The sequence below is a fragment of the Triplophysa dalaica genome, chromosome 5, assembly GCF_015846415.1.
Source record: "Triplophysa dalaica isolate WHDGS20190420 chromosome 5, ASM1584641v1, whole genome shotgun sequence".
Taxonomy (NCBI): domain Eukaryota; kingdom Metazoa; phylum Chordata; class Actinopteri; order Cypriniformes; family Nemacheilidae; genus Triplophysa; species Triplophysa dalaica.
In genome coordinates this window covers 16,450,009-16,466,346 of record NC_079546.1, presented here as the reverse complement: position 1 = coordinate 16,466,346, position 16,338 = coordinate 16,450,009, and the positions used below count along the sequence as shown (strand labels likewise).

Here is a 16,338-nt window from a genome sequence, read left to right as displayed (position 1 = left end):
CAGGCACTGCAATGGTTCAGATCTTACTTAACAGACCGATATCAATACGTCCATTTAAATGGGAAATCTTCAAATCTTACGCAAGTCAATTATGGATTACCTCAGGGATCGGTTTTAGGACCCTTGCTTTTACCATATACATGCTTCCCCTCGGCAACATTATTAGAAAACATGGAATTAGCTTCCACTGTTATGCAGATGATACTCAGCTATATATCTCATCAAGACCAGATGATTCCTTTAAGCTATCCAAACTGGCAGAGTGCATCGAGGACATAAAACATTGGCTGACTAGTAATTTCCTCCTTTTAAACTCTAGCAAAACAGAAATATTACTTATAGCACCAAAATCGAGTAAACAGAATATCTCAGATTACAGCCTGCAAATTGAAAGCTGCACTGTTACTCCAACAAATACAGTTAAAGACCTAGGCGTTATATTAGACGGCAACCTGTCATTTAAAAATCACATCTCAAATATCACAAAAACAGCCTTCTTTCACCTTAGAAATGTTGCCAAATTACGAAATAGTTTATGTGTTGCAGACGCAGAAAAGCTTATTCATGCATTTGTGACCTCACGGCTTGACTATTATAATGCTCTACTTAGTGGTTGTCCTGTATCATCGATAAACAAACTACAGTTAGTTCAGAATGCAGCTGCCAGAGTTCTTACTAGGTCAAGAAAATACGATCACATAACCCCAGTTTTATCATCGCTTCACTGGCTACCCATTAAGTATCGTATTGATTTTAAAATTCTTTTAATTAATTACAAAGACCTGAACGGTTTAGCACCTACTTACTTAACCGAGCTTTTATCACGTTACAACACATCACGCTCTCTAAGATCTTAAAATTTAGGACTTTTGACAACACCTAGAATAACAAAATCCACCAAAGGGGGACGAGCTTTCTCATACGTAGCACCTAAACTCTGGAATAGCCTTCCTGATACAATAAATCTAGATTAAAGACACATCTTTTCAGCCAAGCTTTCACTTAATGCATAGTTAATGAACAGCAGCTACGCTAATTATTCTCTTTATTCTCTTTCCGCCTCTGCCTCGGGATGCCCATCCCGAGGTAGGAAGAAGTTCCACCATGTCCAGACGACCGACAGATGCCCATTCCCAATTTGAGATTACGCCAGATACAGCTGCAGACTGACTGACCATCCCAGCTCCATCTAAGGCAATTCCACCATCTGCCAAGAGAAATATGACCATCGGACCATCCCAGCTCAGACCACTACATCCCCAACCAAGAGCAAAGACGGACTATTTGTCTTATTAATGCTGAAGTTACAATATTTGGTATTAAATGCTAAACCTTAACCACATGTCAGCAGTCTGAGTGCAGCTATGACACGTCATAGGGAATCTGGCCCTCCCGGTTGAGCCTGGTTTCTCCCGAGGTTTTTTTCTCCATTAATCAATCATTGGAGTTTGGGTTCCTCGCCACAGCAGGGCAGTGTTGGCCTTCTCACCGGGAGACTGCATTCATTGATTTATTTATTTAGAAATTAGATATCATTTATTAGAATGATCTTACTCGTTGTATAAATACCATGCACTGTGCTGTGTTTTAACTTTTCTGTTTTTCCTGTTTGCCCCTGTTAAGCTGCTTTGAAACAATACACATTGTGAAAAGCGCTATATAAATAAACTTGAATTGAATTGAATTGAATGGAAAAGGTTGGCCAGGTTGACCCAGAGGCTTTGGTGGTTGTGGGGCCCGTCGCTTTTTAGTTGAAACGTGAGGACTTGCGATAATAGAGTGGGATAGTTTTGTTCCAGGAAAAAACGAGTTCCTCCATTTTCTCTGAGAAGCTCAAAAGAGATGATGTAGTAGAGAGGGAGAGAGTGTGTAGTGAGAGGGGCTGCGAGTCTGGTGTTTCTGAAGACTGAAGTATGTTGTTTTGGCTCTCCTGGTTGATATCCACAGAACCGTCATTGGGTGTCGAGTCCTCGTCATCGTCCAACTGATGTGATGTCACTGGGCAGGGTACAGCTTTAGTGGTGTTATCCCAATGTCCATGGGGAGAGGTTGGGAGAGGTCCACTGATGAATGCCTGTCCTTTAGCTTTCCAAGCAATTCAAAGAGTTCATTAAAATCCCTTTTTAGGAGCTCTGACTGCTCTTTTCGAGCATCATTTTTCCCCACATGTATGACAGTCCGATTTACAGACTTATGTTGTTTCAGGATGTTTGAGAGTTCCTTGCTTACATCAGCAATCATTGCTTGAGGGAAATAGTATGTACGTATGTACATGCCCTGCTACGAAGGTTTCTGATAATTGAGTCCCCCACTATGAGAGTATTTGGCTCGGGCGCTTGTTGAGCAGAGTGCCGGTGCCTGTTTGACACAGAGCTTCTGCCAACTGCAGTGTCCACTTTTGATTTTTGCCTTACCACGTTTGGGGATTCTTCACCCATATTCATTAGTGCCTCAAATCTATTTTCAAGATGTACAGGGGGTGGCAGAGTACCAACATTGTCTACTCGAGTCTTAGTCATATTTGGGGTAGATGAAGCTAATGCGGCAATTTGTGAAACTCTTGACAGTCTGATATTACAGGCTTTAGGTTTTGCGCCCTTTTTCTGCCAACGGTTTGTGTCCTCAGCTACCTTTGTTTGCATCTGTACAGGTTTGTCTGAGCTAACTATAATCTGATGAGAAGTGCTGGGTTCACAGAACTCACCGGCTTCATGCTGAGGGGGTCCACGACGAGTAACAGCTGTGTGTTTAGTAGCTTTGTTTTCGAGAACTGCAATCTTTTGTAGAAGTTTGTGGCAGTTTGAGCAACAGGTGGTTTTTGATCCAACAGATGGCATTTTCACACCAGTTTGAGTGTGGGCAATGGAATTATTCTGAAGAGTTTCAATTGTCCGCAGTAAGAAATCCTGGTTGCTTAGCGAAAGTTTTGAAGTATTTCCCAGTCTTTGGTTTCAGTGCCTAATTGTTTAGTCTGAGCACTGTACTGAACTGCTGGTGTTTAAAAAAGATAAAGCATAAAAGCAGAAGCGCAAAGCACGGAGCGCTAGTAAATGCGTCCGATCACTAGCAAAGCCGGAAGAAATATAGACAATTACTCTGTTTCGCTTGTAATTTAGAGGAGCCGATTTATGTAAAGTGTATGCATCCTCCGAGGATAATCACTGTTCAATTTGTTTATCAGATAGACAGACCCCTGTGTCATTGTATACTCCCTGTTTTAAACGTTTTTTACCACCTAAAGATCCGGGGTTAGAAGGGCTATAATAAACTTTTTTACAGTAGCTTTTTAATGGTTTGTAACACATGTGGGTGGTGTCAGAACTCGTCGGCCTCCAGATCCCCTTCCGGTGTAAACAATTAAACTCTCACAGAGTTGTAGCGATCACGCAGCATACACCATTTGAACACATTCACTGTCGATAGCTGCCAACGTAGAATCAAATCCACATAATATATACAAAGAATCATCCTGGGTCAAACACTTTCAGAAGATTTGAAACAACAAGCCTCATTTCACTCATTTGCATGATAAAAACCACAAAGCAAAGGAAACAACATTTTTAGAGGAAAAACACACATATTACACTAATACTATCTCAATATCTTACAAACGTCATTCACAAATATCCTGTAGTAAAAGCAAAACAGGATGAAAACAAACCTTTTTGATAAGGAAGTAGTGAAGGGTGGATTAGGAAGTTAGACATGCTGAGGGAAGGGAAGGGTTAAATGATACCCCCAAAACAATCATAAAATATATCTGTCATCAGGACTGTATTACCATAAAAGTCCAGTTTGAGTGACCAGTGGACAGAAAATTTGATATGTGTACATAAATCAATCAAACTATTTGACACACAGTATATGATAACACTACTAATGTTTATGTGATTTTACAAATGTTTTCTTGGCAGGGACCTCTAAGGAAAGCAAGTCCAAATAAAAAACAAAGATGAGCTGTCAGGGCAGTTTTTAAAGCACATCTGACTATCTGAAGGTGCCCTAAACCCTAAGCCGACAGAACCCTGTAAGCTCTTAACTGTCTGCGAAATGTCGCAGCGGGCCTACTGTAAAACACAATGGTGGAAACTGACGACACTAGCGGTCTAAGGCGCTGGATTTAGGCACTGACAGTGGGTGACTGTAGTTTTCCTCTTACCTCCAGAGCCACATTAGCTGGTTCAGGTGTGCGTGATGAACCTGCACTACTCAACACCCCTCACCCGAGGGCCTACACCTAGAACATGTCGCTGGAATTCAAGAGCTTGGATAGCTCAGTCGGTAGAGCAACAGCCTTTTAATATGAGGGTCCAGGGTTCAAGTCCTTGTTCGGGCGATAAGTTTCCCTTTTATAAGTCACCTTTACCATGTAAGCTCTTTTGGCCCCGCCCTCTGTTGATAAAAATATAATAAACAGTTTGCTCGTGCGTTGGAGTCGACACATGGGCTTTGAGCAGAGATTTCATCGAAGACATGCGTCAGGAATTCCGTGAGACTTCAGCTAAAGCTACCAATCTTCTCCCTGCAGATGCAGTAACGAAGTCCTGCTAGCGCAACTTTCCCGGAGGGCTGTTGGCTTGCCGTGATCGTATAGTGGTTAGTACTCTGCGTTGTTGCAGCAGCAACCCCGGTTTGAATCCGGGTCACGGCAGGGGATCACGTCTTATTGAAGTCCTGCCTTTCCCGTTTTGACATCGTCCTCTTTGCAGCACGACCGAAACCCAGATGGCCTGGAACCTGTTGTAATTGTGGCCGAGTGGTTAAGGCGATGGACTTGAAATCCATTGGGGCCTCCCCGCGCAGTTTCAAACTCTGCTGACTATGGCTGCTTTATTGAGAGAGAGAAGACAATCAAGCCTTTGTAGTCTCCCACGTGTTTCTTTACGAGCGACGCTGCTACGGATGGCACGTGTTCCTGATATAACACAAATTGACGGGTACAGGAGTGCTCGATGGGTTTTCGATGCAATTAGGTAAATAACAATGTAGTAAACACTTAATGTAAATCAATGTGTACATACTTTATAGCCTTTTATATGATTTTACAAATGTTTAAGAGCACCTCTGCAACAGATGGCACGTGTTGTTGATATAACCATAATTGACCGGTACAGGAGTGCTCGATGGGTTGTCGATGCAATTAGGTATACAACAATGTAGTAAACATTTAATGTAAAACAATGTGTACATACTTTATAGCCTCTAATGTGATTTTATAAATGTTTTCTTTGCAGGGACCTTTAAGGAAAGCACGGGCAGATAAAAGACCAAAAATGAGCTGTCTGGGCAGTGTTTAAAACACGTCTGACTTTCAGCTATATTTTCAGATATAGGACTGAACACCCCTGCATCAGAAAGGTGCACTGAACCCTATGCCGACAGAACCCTGTAAGGTCTTGACTGTCTGCGAAATGTCACAGCGGGCCTGCTGTAAAACACAATGGTGGAAACCGGCGGCACAACGTGCCTTTTTGAGGTAGCGTGGCCGAGCGCTCTAAGGCGCTGGATTTAGGCTCCAGTCTCTTTGGAGGCGTAGATTCAAATCCCACCACTGCCAGTGGGTCTTTCCTCCGCTTGGACCGTTGTGAGTCTAGTTTTCCTCTTACCTACAGAGCCACATTAGCTGGTTAGGGTGTGTTTGATGAGGGATGAACCTGCACTCACCTGTTGTACTCAACACGTCGCTGCTACTCAAGAGCCCGGATAGTTCAGTAGGCAGAGCATCAGACTTTTAATCTGAGGGTCCAGGGTTCAAGTCCTTGTTCCGGCGATGTGTTTCCACATTGTTAGTCACCTTTACCTTGTGAGCTCTTCTGGGCCCTCCCTCTGTTGATAAAAATTAAATAAACAGTTTGCTCGTGCGTTGGAGTCTACACATTGGCTTTGAGCAGGGATTTCATCGAGCACATGCTCAAGGAATACCGTGAGACCTCAGCAAAAGCTGTCAATCTTCTCCCTGCAGATCTAGTCACTCAGTCACTTTGCCGGAGGCATGTTGGCTAGCCGTGATCGTATTGTGGTTAGTACTCTGCGTTGTGGTCGCAGCAACCGCGGTTCGAATCTGGGTTACGGCAGTCCTGCCTTTCCCTTTTTGACATCGTCCTCTGCAGCAGCACGACCGAAACCCAGAGGGCCTGGAACTCAACTCAACTCAACTTTATTTATGTAGCGCTTTTTACAATTTTCATTGTTACAAAGCAGCTGTACATGAGACACATTTAATACAAGTATGAATTCTAAAGCAGCCCCCCCGGCCAGGCAGATAGTGCAAAACAATATGCAAACGGTGGTGAGGAACCCAAAACTCCCATCAAGAAAAAAAACCTCAGGGGAACCCAGGCCCAACCAGGGGATTCCAGTTCCCCTCTGGCAAAAGCTGCTGCCACTGCACAAGCTCAACAGTGCTTGCACAACAAGGCTTAATAAAAATATAAAAATGAAGGATTTAAGATTATCATTAACAATCTAATAGCATTTGAAATGTTGTAGGAAAAACAAAGTTGTCGCGTCCTTTATCCAGCTCTATCCTCTTAGCTCTTGTCAGGTCACCGCTTCCCATTCTCAGCTCTGCCATCAGGTCTAGGCATGAACTGCATCCTGCGGTAACCTTGGAACAAAGAGACAAGACTGGCTGAGAGTAGAGTACTGTTCTGCACTCTTTGATGCAACAAGTACATCATTTGTTGTTGGATGTGTTCCTGGTTCCGGTTGATCTAAATAATGCAGCCTAAATCCTCTGAGGATTAATATTATGGAGGTTTAGTGTATGCAAGATTAAAAAGATGAGTCTTTAGTCTAGATTTAAACTGACAGAGTGTGTCTGCCTCCCGGACCGTGCAGGGAAGAATATTCCAAAGTTTAGGCGCTAGAAAAGAGAAGGATCTACCACCTGGACTTGATTTTGAAATTCTAGGTATTACCAACTGACAGGACCCCTTAGAGCGTAATGTATGTGGAGGTCTGTAATACAATAGAAGTTCATTCAAATACTGCGGCGCTAGACCATGTAGGGCTCTATAGGTAATAAGCAAGATCTTAAAGTTAATGCGATGCTTTATAGGTAACCAGTGCAAGGTTGACAGAACCGGGGTTATATGCTCATACTTTTTTGTACGTGTAAGAACTCGAGCTGCCGTGTTTTGAACCAGTTGAAGTTTTTGTAATAGGCCCGCAGGGCAACCACCTAAAAGTGCATTACAGTAGTCTAGTCTTGATGTCATGAATGCATGAATTAATTTCTCTGCATCTGACAGTGACAGCATATGACGTAATTTATATATATTCTTAAGATGGAAAAATGCAATTTTACAGGTGTTGGCGACATGGCTTTCAAATGACAGAGTACTGTCGAATACAACGCCAAGATTCTTAGCTGATGACGAGGATTTTATGGAGCATCCGTCAATCGTTAAGCAATATTCTTGGTTGCTACGAATAGCAGTTTTCGGTCCAGTAAGTAACACTTCTGTTTTGTCCGAGTTTAGTAGTAAAAAATTGTTACTCATCCACATTTTTAAGTCAACTATGCAATCCTTTATGCGATGAAACTGCTGGGTTTCATGAGGCATTGAGGAAATATAAAGTTGAGTATCATCAGCATAACAGTGAAAGCTAATTCCGTGTCGCTTTATTATTTCTCCTAGAGGTAGCATGTATAATGCGAAGAGCAGGGGTCCCAAGACTGAGCCCTGTGGTACACCGTACTGGACCTCATTGTTTATTGCTACAAATTGATAACGGTCGGATAAATAAGACTTAAACCATTTCAATGCTATTCCGTTAATGCCGACGTAATTTTCGAGTCTATGTAGAAGTATGCTGTGGTCAATGGTGTCAAATGCAGCACTGAGGTCTAGCAGCACCAATAACGAAATACAGCCACGGTCAGACGCTAAAAGCAGATCATTTGTAACTCTGATCAAAGCAGTCTCTGTACTGTGACATGCTCGAATATATTTATTCAAATATAAGGTTTAAACCATAAAACTTTTAATTCAATTAAAACCAGAAGCGAACTATTTTACGGTACCCCTGATGAAAAGTAACCCTGATTGTATAACTAAAGAGGAAAAAGTAGTTAATATAGTTCAACTTTGGCAACCACAAATGAAAGGTTTTGCAAATCTAACCATAGCTTAACCATAATATTTGCTATAAAACTTTGGTTAAACAAATGGTAGTTATTTAAAAGGTAATCAATCTGCAAAAATCATAGCTAATAAACGTTTAAAACCATGGTTAATTTTTGTAAGGGATAACTATGTTTATTACTATCGTTTTTTTGTCAGAACAACCTTCACGATGATTAAATTAGGTATAAATGTATGATTACAGGCATATCGGTTTAACACAACCACAGTTTATAAACATGTGACGAGTCACCCCTAGCATAATCAGCGTCGCCATGGGAACCAGCCAGGAACGGCTGCTGATCATCTGGAGCTTGTCACAGCCTGCTTAAAAGCCGCCTTCACAAGAGATACGGTGAGCAACGACTCAAGAGCTCTACATGTCTGACCAGTATTTTCCGTCTCACGGCAGGATCTGACGACTAATGATCGGCACCAGACAAGCTACACCAAACCCGGAAGCAACCTAACACAAGGGAAAGAAGGGATCTACGGGGCACGAGGACAAAGAACAAGGAGGAAAAGGAGTCACGGGCAAGCTCCACACAGACGTTCAAGCCCCCACGTTGATTGATGGTTTAATAAAGTTATTAAATAAAGTTCCGCTCTGGGGTGTGATTTCCGTCATTTCTAATGCGTGTCGTTTCTCGACTCGTTTCATGCTTTCATGATCTGGATTGCCATAGTGCCACCTTGAGTGTCCTCACAATACGAGGAACGATTAAAGCAGGGCTCGTCCGGGATTTGAACCCGGGACCTCTCGCACCCAAAGTGAGAATCATGCCCCTAGAACAACGAGCCGAGCGGTGTGCAGCGATTGTGATTTCAAGGCGCTTTGGAAAAGCATTTTCCCTGTGTGCCCCGTTTCATTGAGCCAAAGCAATGCGCGTCTTTTTCCGATAATGCGCGGGAATTTGCTTAAATGATAGAGCGCTCGCTTGGCATTCGAGAGGTAGATGGAATGACGGCCTTATTCTCCATATTAGAGCCTTTTGGAGCTTCCTTCGTGCGACTTAGCCCTCCCTATGCTACCTGTCGAGGCTCATCTTTGCAGAAAAAGGTCTTCGTGTTGAATACTGTTCATATATTCAGTCACAAAAAGCCTTCAGTGCCCCTTGTCTCTCCTCGCTATGGCACCTGGACACAAATGACAAGAATCTCCCATATGGTGTGCGCATTGCTTTTACCCAGAGCAACGTAATGCAGGACATTTCACGATCAGAGACAATCATGTTGTCACTTAAGATTCCACAAGTTTTTTTTGCTGTGCAACTTGCATTTTCAATAAACCAGTGTGGATATGTGAGGTGGTTTGTTTCCTTGCCCTTTTCTTGTAGTTTCTTGAAAAGGGTTATCCTCCATTACTGTTGGGGAATTGTCAAAATAAGGGGGACGCATGCAAAATAAGAGGGATGCTTGCCGAAACCCGGGATCGAACCAGGGACCTTTAGATCTTCAGTCTAACGCTCTCCCAACTGAGCTTTTTCGGCCACGTTTGCAGAATTCTTGACTTGCGAATTATAGTCTGCGGACGACGACTGGCAGATAGACATTTAAAAAGTGGTTACTGTTGGTGGTGAACCACTCTCTGATTTGGTTTGTTCTGTGGAAGCGTACATCGTCCCAAATGATCACATAAATGTGATGTGCGGGCCCAGGATGGTGTTGTTGGCGGTCCAGGAGGATGTCTTTTAGCTCCTCTTGGAAGCTGAGGAGACGTTGGGTGTTGTAAGACCCAAGAACAGCATGCCAATGGACAAGCCCCTCCAAACCCATGGCCGCACAAAGAGTAATATTACCCCCCCGTTGGCCAGGAACCTCAGTGATGGCTCTTTGGCCAATGATGTTACGGCCTCTTTGCCTTCGTTTCTGCAGGTTGAAGGCAGCCTCATCCAGGAAGAGGTACTCATGAGGTCTGGCCATCGCGTCCAACTGTAATATCCTCTGTGAAAATGTGAAAGTGCACAGGTGTTCAGAACAACAGTCAATCAGGTAGCACAGTATTGTCCAGAAGTAATGTAGGCCACTGAGTAACACAGTATGTCCACTAACTGCACTGTGAACATGGATGTATACTTGCACATACTCGTAACGTAGATCTTTGTGTCGAGCAGAGTTGCGTTCAAAGGGAACCCTATAGACCTGTTTCATCCACATCTTTTGGCGCCGGAGAACTCAGTCTATTGTGGCCAAGCTGACATCATCAATGCTCTCAAAGTTGATATTATCGGCAATGACTTTGTCTTTTTGTCTTTGTGTGATGAGGTTGTTCTCACGAACCATATCCACAATGAGGGTTTCTTGTGCCGCGGTAAATATGGCAATCCTCCCACCTCTATATGGCATTCTTTCAACTCTAAAGAAAGAAACATGTGTTGTCAATTGACATGTTTTACAATACAGTAACAACTGATTTGAAACCAATAGACTACTTTCACAGGCTTGTAAAATTGTATTGTGACAAAGAAAGCAATAGAGTACGATACCTGTTGTGTTGTCTGAATGCCCTGATAATGGTGGCCACGGTGAACCTACTCAGGTTTGGACGGACTCTTAGTCCTGCTTCAGCCATTGTCATGCCATGGACAATGACTGTTGCTCGCATCTCGTCCTTAATGATGGTGCAAGGTTGTCTTGCTCTCCCTCCTGGACATGCTCCTCTTCTTCCATGGCCAGCTCCTCTTCTTCCATGGCCAGCTCCTCTTCTTCCTTGGCCAGCTCGTCTTCTTGATGTTCCTGTTGACTCAGGAAGCAGAATATAATACAAGGTAAATACTGTTTGCTCACTTGAATTTGGATTGCTCAAAGGAGTTAAAATGTAGAAAGTGCCAAGAAACACTGATAAACGAGATAAGTGACTATTTGTTGGACCTCCTACACAGCTGACTCGTCAGAGCCTCACTGTTAACCAGCAGCTTTTTCATTTGAAAATAACCATTTGAGACAATGGAAATTCCCATACCGGGAGTTGAACCCAGGCCGCCTGGGTGAAAACCAGGAATCCTAACCGCTAGACCATATGGGACGCTGTCTTCTTCCGATCTGGAGCCGACGTGCACTTCAACTGTTTCCCAGCACAGACGAAGCGAAATAACAATCACACATTTGAAGTGCATCGCAGAAGATTTTCTACCTATCTGAGCAGGTGCTGACAATAAACTGGCAACAAACGTGGTGAAACCAAGAGTCCCAAAACAGCTAGGAGACAACGATGTGCAGAAGCAATCCGACAGAGGCAGATTCTTAAACGCTCTGGTTCTTGGCGCAATAACGAAGGCTTGCTGTGAGCGGAGCCGACCAAAATTACATTAAACTCACGGTGCTTTCCTTCTACGGAAATCTTTCGTAAAAGGCAGAAGATTTATGCGTAGATCAAGAGAAACTCAAGCTGCACCCACCAGCTCTCGGCCCAGTGTGCTTCCTATGTCGCACCGCAATGTTCAAGGGGCTAATATTTGGTTGAGGCTCCTACCTGATAATTCACTCTGGGAGGGGCCAAAGAGACAAAGTTCTCTTCCATCAACAAATTACTGCAAAAGCCAATTCTGAAGAGATGATCCTGAAGCTAGCTGCTGACCACAGGTACTAGGATCTGGATCTGCCAAGAAATAAAATACAAATCTTCAATCTCCGTGCCTCTAGTTGAATCAGAACAATGGTACTGTTTAGCGTGTTGAGATATGGTTCATATGCTCTCCATCCAATATCAAAAAAATAATCTTTTCAAACGAGAGTGCCATGAGATATCGGTTGGAGTTCGGCACAAAACATTTCCGCAATTGCAAGCCAGTCCTCGTTAGTATAGTGGACAGCATCTTCGCCTGTCACGCGGAATACTGTGGTTCGATTCCCAGACGGGGAGCTTGAGTGTCCTTGTGTTGGTCATCTCTGCCAATGTTTTGCTTTGTCAGCCTTTATGTGCAGCAAGGTATGCCCAGCATGTTCTGTCAGTAGAGCATGAGACTCTTAATCTCAGGGTCGTGGGTTTGAGCCCCACGTTAGACGCCAGGGCTACCCCAGTCAGGGGCCCTTTCTAAAGGGGCCCCGTCCAGCAGACATAGTGCTGGGATTTTCTTGAAACAAGTGCAACTTCCTCACTCTTCTGTTTCCAAAGGGGGTTCTCTGAAAATGAACATGACGCTCATTTAGTTTTGCCACGCTTTTGCCCTTTAATTCCGAGTCAAAACTAGCGACTTGTCCAAGCAAAATCCTTGACAACCGTTTCTATGTCGCAATCGGTTAGCGTGTTCGGATGTTAACCCAAAGGATGGTGGTTCAAGCCCACCCAGGGACGAAAGCTTTGTGGCGAGCAGCTGCAGTTTTCTGACCCCAAAATGCTGAGGCCCGCCAGTGGAGCTTACTCAACAGAGTCTTACTCTAAAACAATACAGCTTTGCAAACACACTGAAAGAAAAGATGCCTTTGGCTTCTCACGCCGGGAGTTAAACCCGGGCCGCTTGGGTGAAACCAGGAGGTCCTGCCTGAGGGGAATCTCCCATGGCTGGCCTTCTAAGAGCATTAGAAGGTCCGAGAACCAGACTCGTGCAGGCCAATAAGGGGCTATTAACAAGAGTCTGATCCCTTCCTGTCGAACTCTCTCTAGGACCTGCGGGAGCAAAGCGATTGGGGGAAAAGCATACAGACGCCGCCTCGGCCATGTCTGTACCAGGGCGTCCAGTCCCAATGGGGCTGGAAGAAATATTGAAAACCACAGGGGGCAATGAGATGTCTCCTGAGATGCAAAGAGGTCGATTTCGGCCTGACCAAATCTTTCCCAAATTTGTTTCACCACTTCGGGGTGAAGTCTCCATTCTCCTGGCCTCAGTCCTTGTCTCGACAACATGTCTGCTCCCACATTTTGAACTCCAGGAATGTAAGTCGCCCTGATAGATAGAAACTTCTCCTGGGACCATAGGAGAACCTGGTGCGCCAGCTTGCAGAGAGGGCGCAACCTCAGGCCACCTTGATGATTGATATAAGAGACCACGGCTGTATTGTCTGTTCTTATTAGAACATGATGGTCCCTGAGGACTGGGAGGAAGTACTTCAAATCTCTTATGACAGCTAACATCTCCAGGCAATTTATGTGCAAATGGAGATGCTGCTCTGTCCATAGCCCACTGGCTGAGCGACCTTCTACTATTGCCCCCCAGCCTGTGAGGGATGCGTCCGTCGTCACTGTCATCCTGTGACATTGAGCTCCCAATTTTCGACCTTGATTTAGAAACTGTGTCTTTTTCCATATAGCCAGGGAACGAAGGCATCTGCGTGTAACCCTGATTATACGAAACGGGTTGCCCCTCGGGGAAAACCCTTTGTTCTTCAGCCACCATTGTAAAGGTCTCATATGCAGAAGGCCAAAAGGAATCACGTTGGATGCTGCTGCCATTAGACCTAATATTTTCTGAAAATGCTTGACAGTGTATGCCTGACCCATCTTGATTCTGGATATTGTTGTCAGGATGGACTTGACACGTGCAGGAGACAACTGTGCCTGCATCATGACTGAGTTCCACACTACCCCAAGAAATGTAATGCTCTGCTGAGGAGTTAGATTGCTCTTCTTGGCATTGAGCCTCAGTCCCAAAAGCTTCATATCGTCGAGGACGACATCTCGATGTCGAACCGCCATTTCTTGAGACTGAGCTAGCACTAACCAGTCGTCTATGTAGTTTAATATGCGAATCCTCTGAAGTCTCAGTGGAGCAAGGGCAGAATCCATGCATTTCGTGAAAGTGCGAGGGGAAAGAGCAAGGCCAAATGGAAGAGCTCGATATTGGTAGGCTCTGCCTCCGAAAGCAAATCTGAGAAACTTCCGGTGTTGAGGAAGGATGGATATGTGGAAATATGCATCCTTCAGGTCTATTGTGGTGAACCAGTCGCCTTTTCTGATTCCAGCCACAATAACAGGAATCGTAAGCATCTTGAACTTGTACCTCCTCAGAGATTTGTTGAGATATCTCAGATCCAGAATAGGCCTGAGCCCTCCATCCTTTTTCGGAACTATAAAGTACCGACTGTAAAAACCTGTCAGACTCTCGTGAGGGGAATCATATTCTATGGCCCCCTTCATCAAGAGAGATTGTACTTCCTGTTCTAACACCCGAGCCCGATCGGAACTCACTTCGGTGCAAAACACCCCTTTGAACTTTGGAGGGCTGACAGCAAACTGAATTCTGTACCCCTTCTCTATGGTGCTGAGAAGCCATGGAGTCAGATTCGGCAACTTTCTCCACTCGTGGAGGAAGTGTACTAAGGGAGTCAGCGTGATGACATCGGCTTCGGGTGCATGCGGATCGATGCCTTGAAATAATTGACCTGCAGGGGATAGTGGAACTATTAGCATGTTTACAGGGTCTACCATGGGTAGATTCTGTTGACCCCGTACTAGGGAAACTGACGTGCCCCGAAGCGCACTGGGCGGCGGGGTTAACGTAGTGGCCTCCTGAGGCCTTCTTGGGGGAACCGGACTTGTCCACCCCCCCAGAATGGGTGCTATTTGAAGCGCTGAGGTACCATCAGGACCTCTTGGCAGCAGCCTTCCGATTGGAGATAATAACTGTCCTCAAATCTGGCTTGATTTGCCTGGAGAACTTCTGGGATTGCGGTCTCGACCCCCAAGCTTCCTGAGGGGGAGTACGAGTAGCAACACTCTGTTTTTGCTGCTGCCTATGTAGAGCACTAGTAGTAGATGGCTGCGGCTGCCTTTGAGCTGCAGGACCCTGAGGGTAAGAACGGCGAGGTAAAATTTTTTGGAAAGCTGTCGCTTGACGCTTTGCCTCCTGAAAACGATCGACCACAGTGTCGACCGCATTCCCAAAGAGACCTTGGTCAGACAATGGTGCATCAAGCAGCACAGACTTGTCCTTCTCCTTAATACCAGACAAATTTAACCATAAATGCCTCTCTGTAGCTACCAGGGCTCCCATGGAGCGCCCAATAGCTTGGGCTGTCTCCTTGGTAGCTCGGAGAGTAAGATCTGCTGCTGTCTTCAGTTCATTAAGCAGGTCTATATCAATAACCTCGCTCTCTTTTATGTCCCCCAGCAGGTCGGCCTGGTATGCCTGTAAAAGACCCATAGTGTGCAGACATGAGCCAGCCCGACCTGCCGCCATATATGCCTTACCCACCAAATTTGACGTAATCCGGCATGGCTTGGTGGGCAATGTCGGAGGTTTCAATGATGATGCCGCTTCAGGTGAAAGGTAGGTGGCCAAAGACTCTTCCACCTTAGGCATCATGCCATAGCCTTTCTCTCTAGCTCCTATAACTGAGGAGAAACTAGTGGCAGTGGTGGAAATTCTGGAAGAAAATGGCTTTTTCCATGATTTAGAAACCTCAGTATGTAAATCTGGAAAGAATGGCAACCCCCGACGTTGAGGTTGTACCCGTTTTTTTAAGTATCTTTCATCTAATTTACTTATAGGTTTAAGTTGTTGTTGATCTTGGGGCCAATCAACACTAAGCTTGGCTACTGCCCGGGTAACAACCTCTAATAGCTCCTCATATCCCTGGGAAAGTGGAGTTTCATGATCTTCAGTTTCTACTGCTTGCACACTAACACTCTCTAACTCCTCAGAGCTAGAGCAGTGCATAGAGCTTCCAGATGGGGCGGGAGAAGCCGCCATGCGGGCTCCCAAACCCTTTCCGGAAGCAATGGGATTTGAGGGATGAGAAAGGACCGAAGTCGTCTCACCCTCCAAAATATCCATCTGCGAACCCCATGACTACAGACCCCGCACTGCCTCGGCAGAAGCGGGACCTGAACCATGAGGCTTGCGAATACTGCCTGCTAAACGTGAGAGAAGAGATTTTAGCGGTAGCCACAAGCAATGTTCACAGGCAGCTCCCTCAAGAGCTGCCTTAGCATGTTCCATTCCCAAACATTTCACACAAAGCTCATGTGAATCCCTATCCGTAATAAAACGGGGGCAGGGAGGAACACATTGCTTAAATGCCTTCTTTGACATACGTTTCATATTGCTAATCTATCTAAGATAACTTAAGATAAACTAGAAACCTTCACACACACAAACAGACGCTTTGCTGAATGGCAGAAGCTGGTTTGCACTGCTTCCGCTTCCTTTTTATGCCTTCCGATAGTCACGGTGGTCATGACGTCATCAGTGACGTCATCATCATGCGACTATAAAGCGAAAGTTAGTTTCACACGCGATTCAGACAAGTCACGCTAATGGCGTTCCCCAAA

The 16,338-nt window shown here is 44.9% G+C and overlaps 4 non-coding genes across 4 annotated transcripts; 1 reads left to right on the top strand and 3 right to left on the bottom strand.

The window, feature by feature from the left end:
* Positions 1-4,742: 4,742 nt before the first annotated feature.
* On the top strand, positions 4,743-4,824 carry trnas-uga (transfer RNA serine (anticodon UGA)). The gene has a single exon. It is a non-coding gene; the product is annotated as a tRNA-Ser (tRNA).
* Positions 4,825-9,546: 4,722 nt separating this feature from the next.
* Positions 9,547-9,619, bottom strand: trnaf-gaa (transfer RNA phenylalanine (anticodon GAA)). The gene has a single exon. It is a non-coding gene; the product is annotated as a tRNA-Phe (tRNA).
* A 1,463-nt stretch (positions 9,620-11,082) lies between these two features.
* On the bottom strand, positions 11,083-11,154 carry trnae-uuc (transfer RNA glutamic acid (anticodon UUC)). The gene has a single exon. It is a non-coding gene; the product is annotated as a tRNA-Glu (tRNA).
* A 253-nt stretch (positions 11,155-11,407) lies between these two features.
* On the bottom strand, positions 11,408-11,519 carry LOC130421551 (U5 spliceosomal RNA). Its single transcript, XR_008906865.1, has one exon. It is a non-coding gene; the product is annotated as a U5 spliceosomal RNA (small nuclear RNA).
* Positions 11,520-16,338: the final 4,819 nt, after the last annotated feature.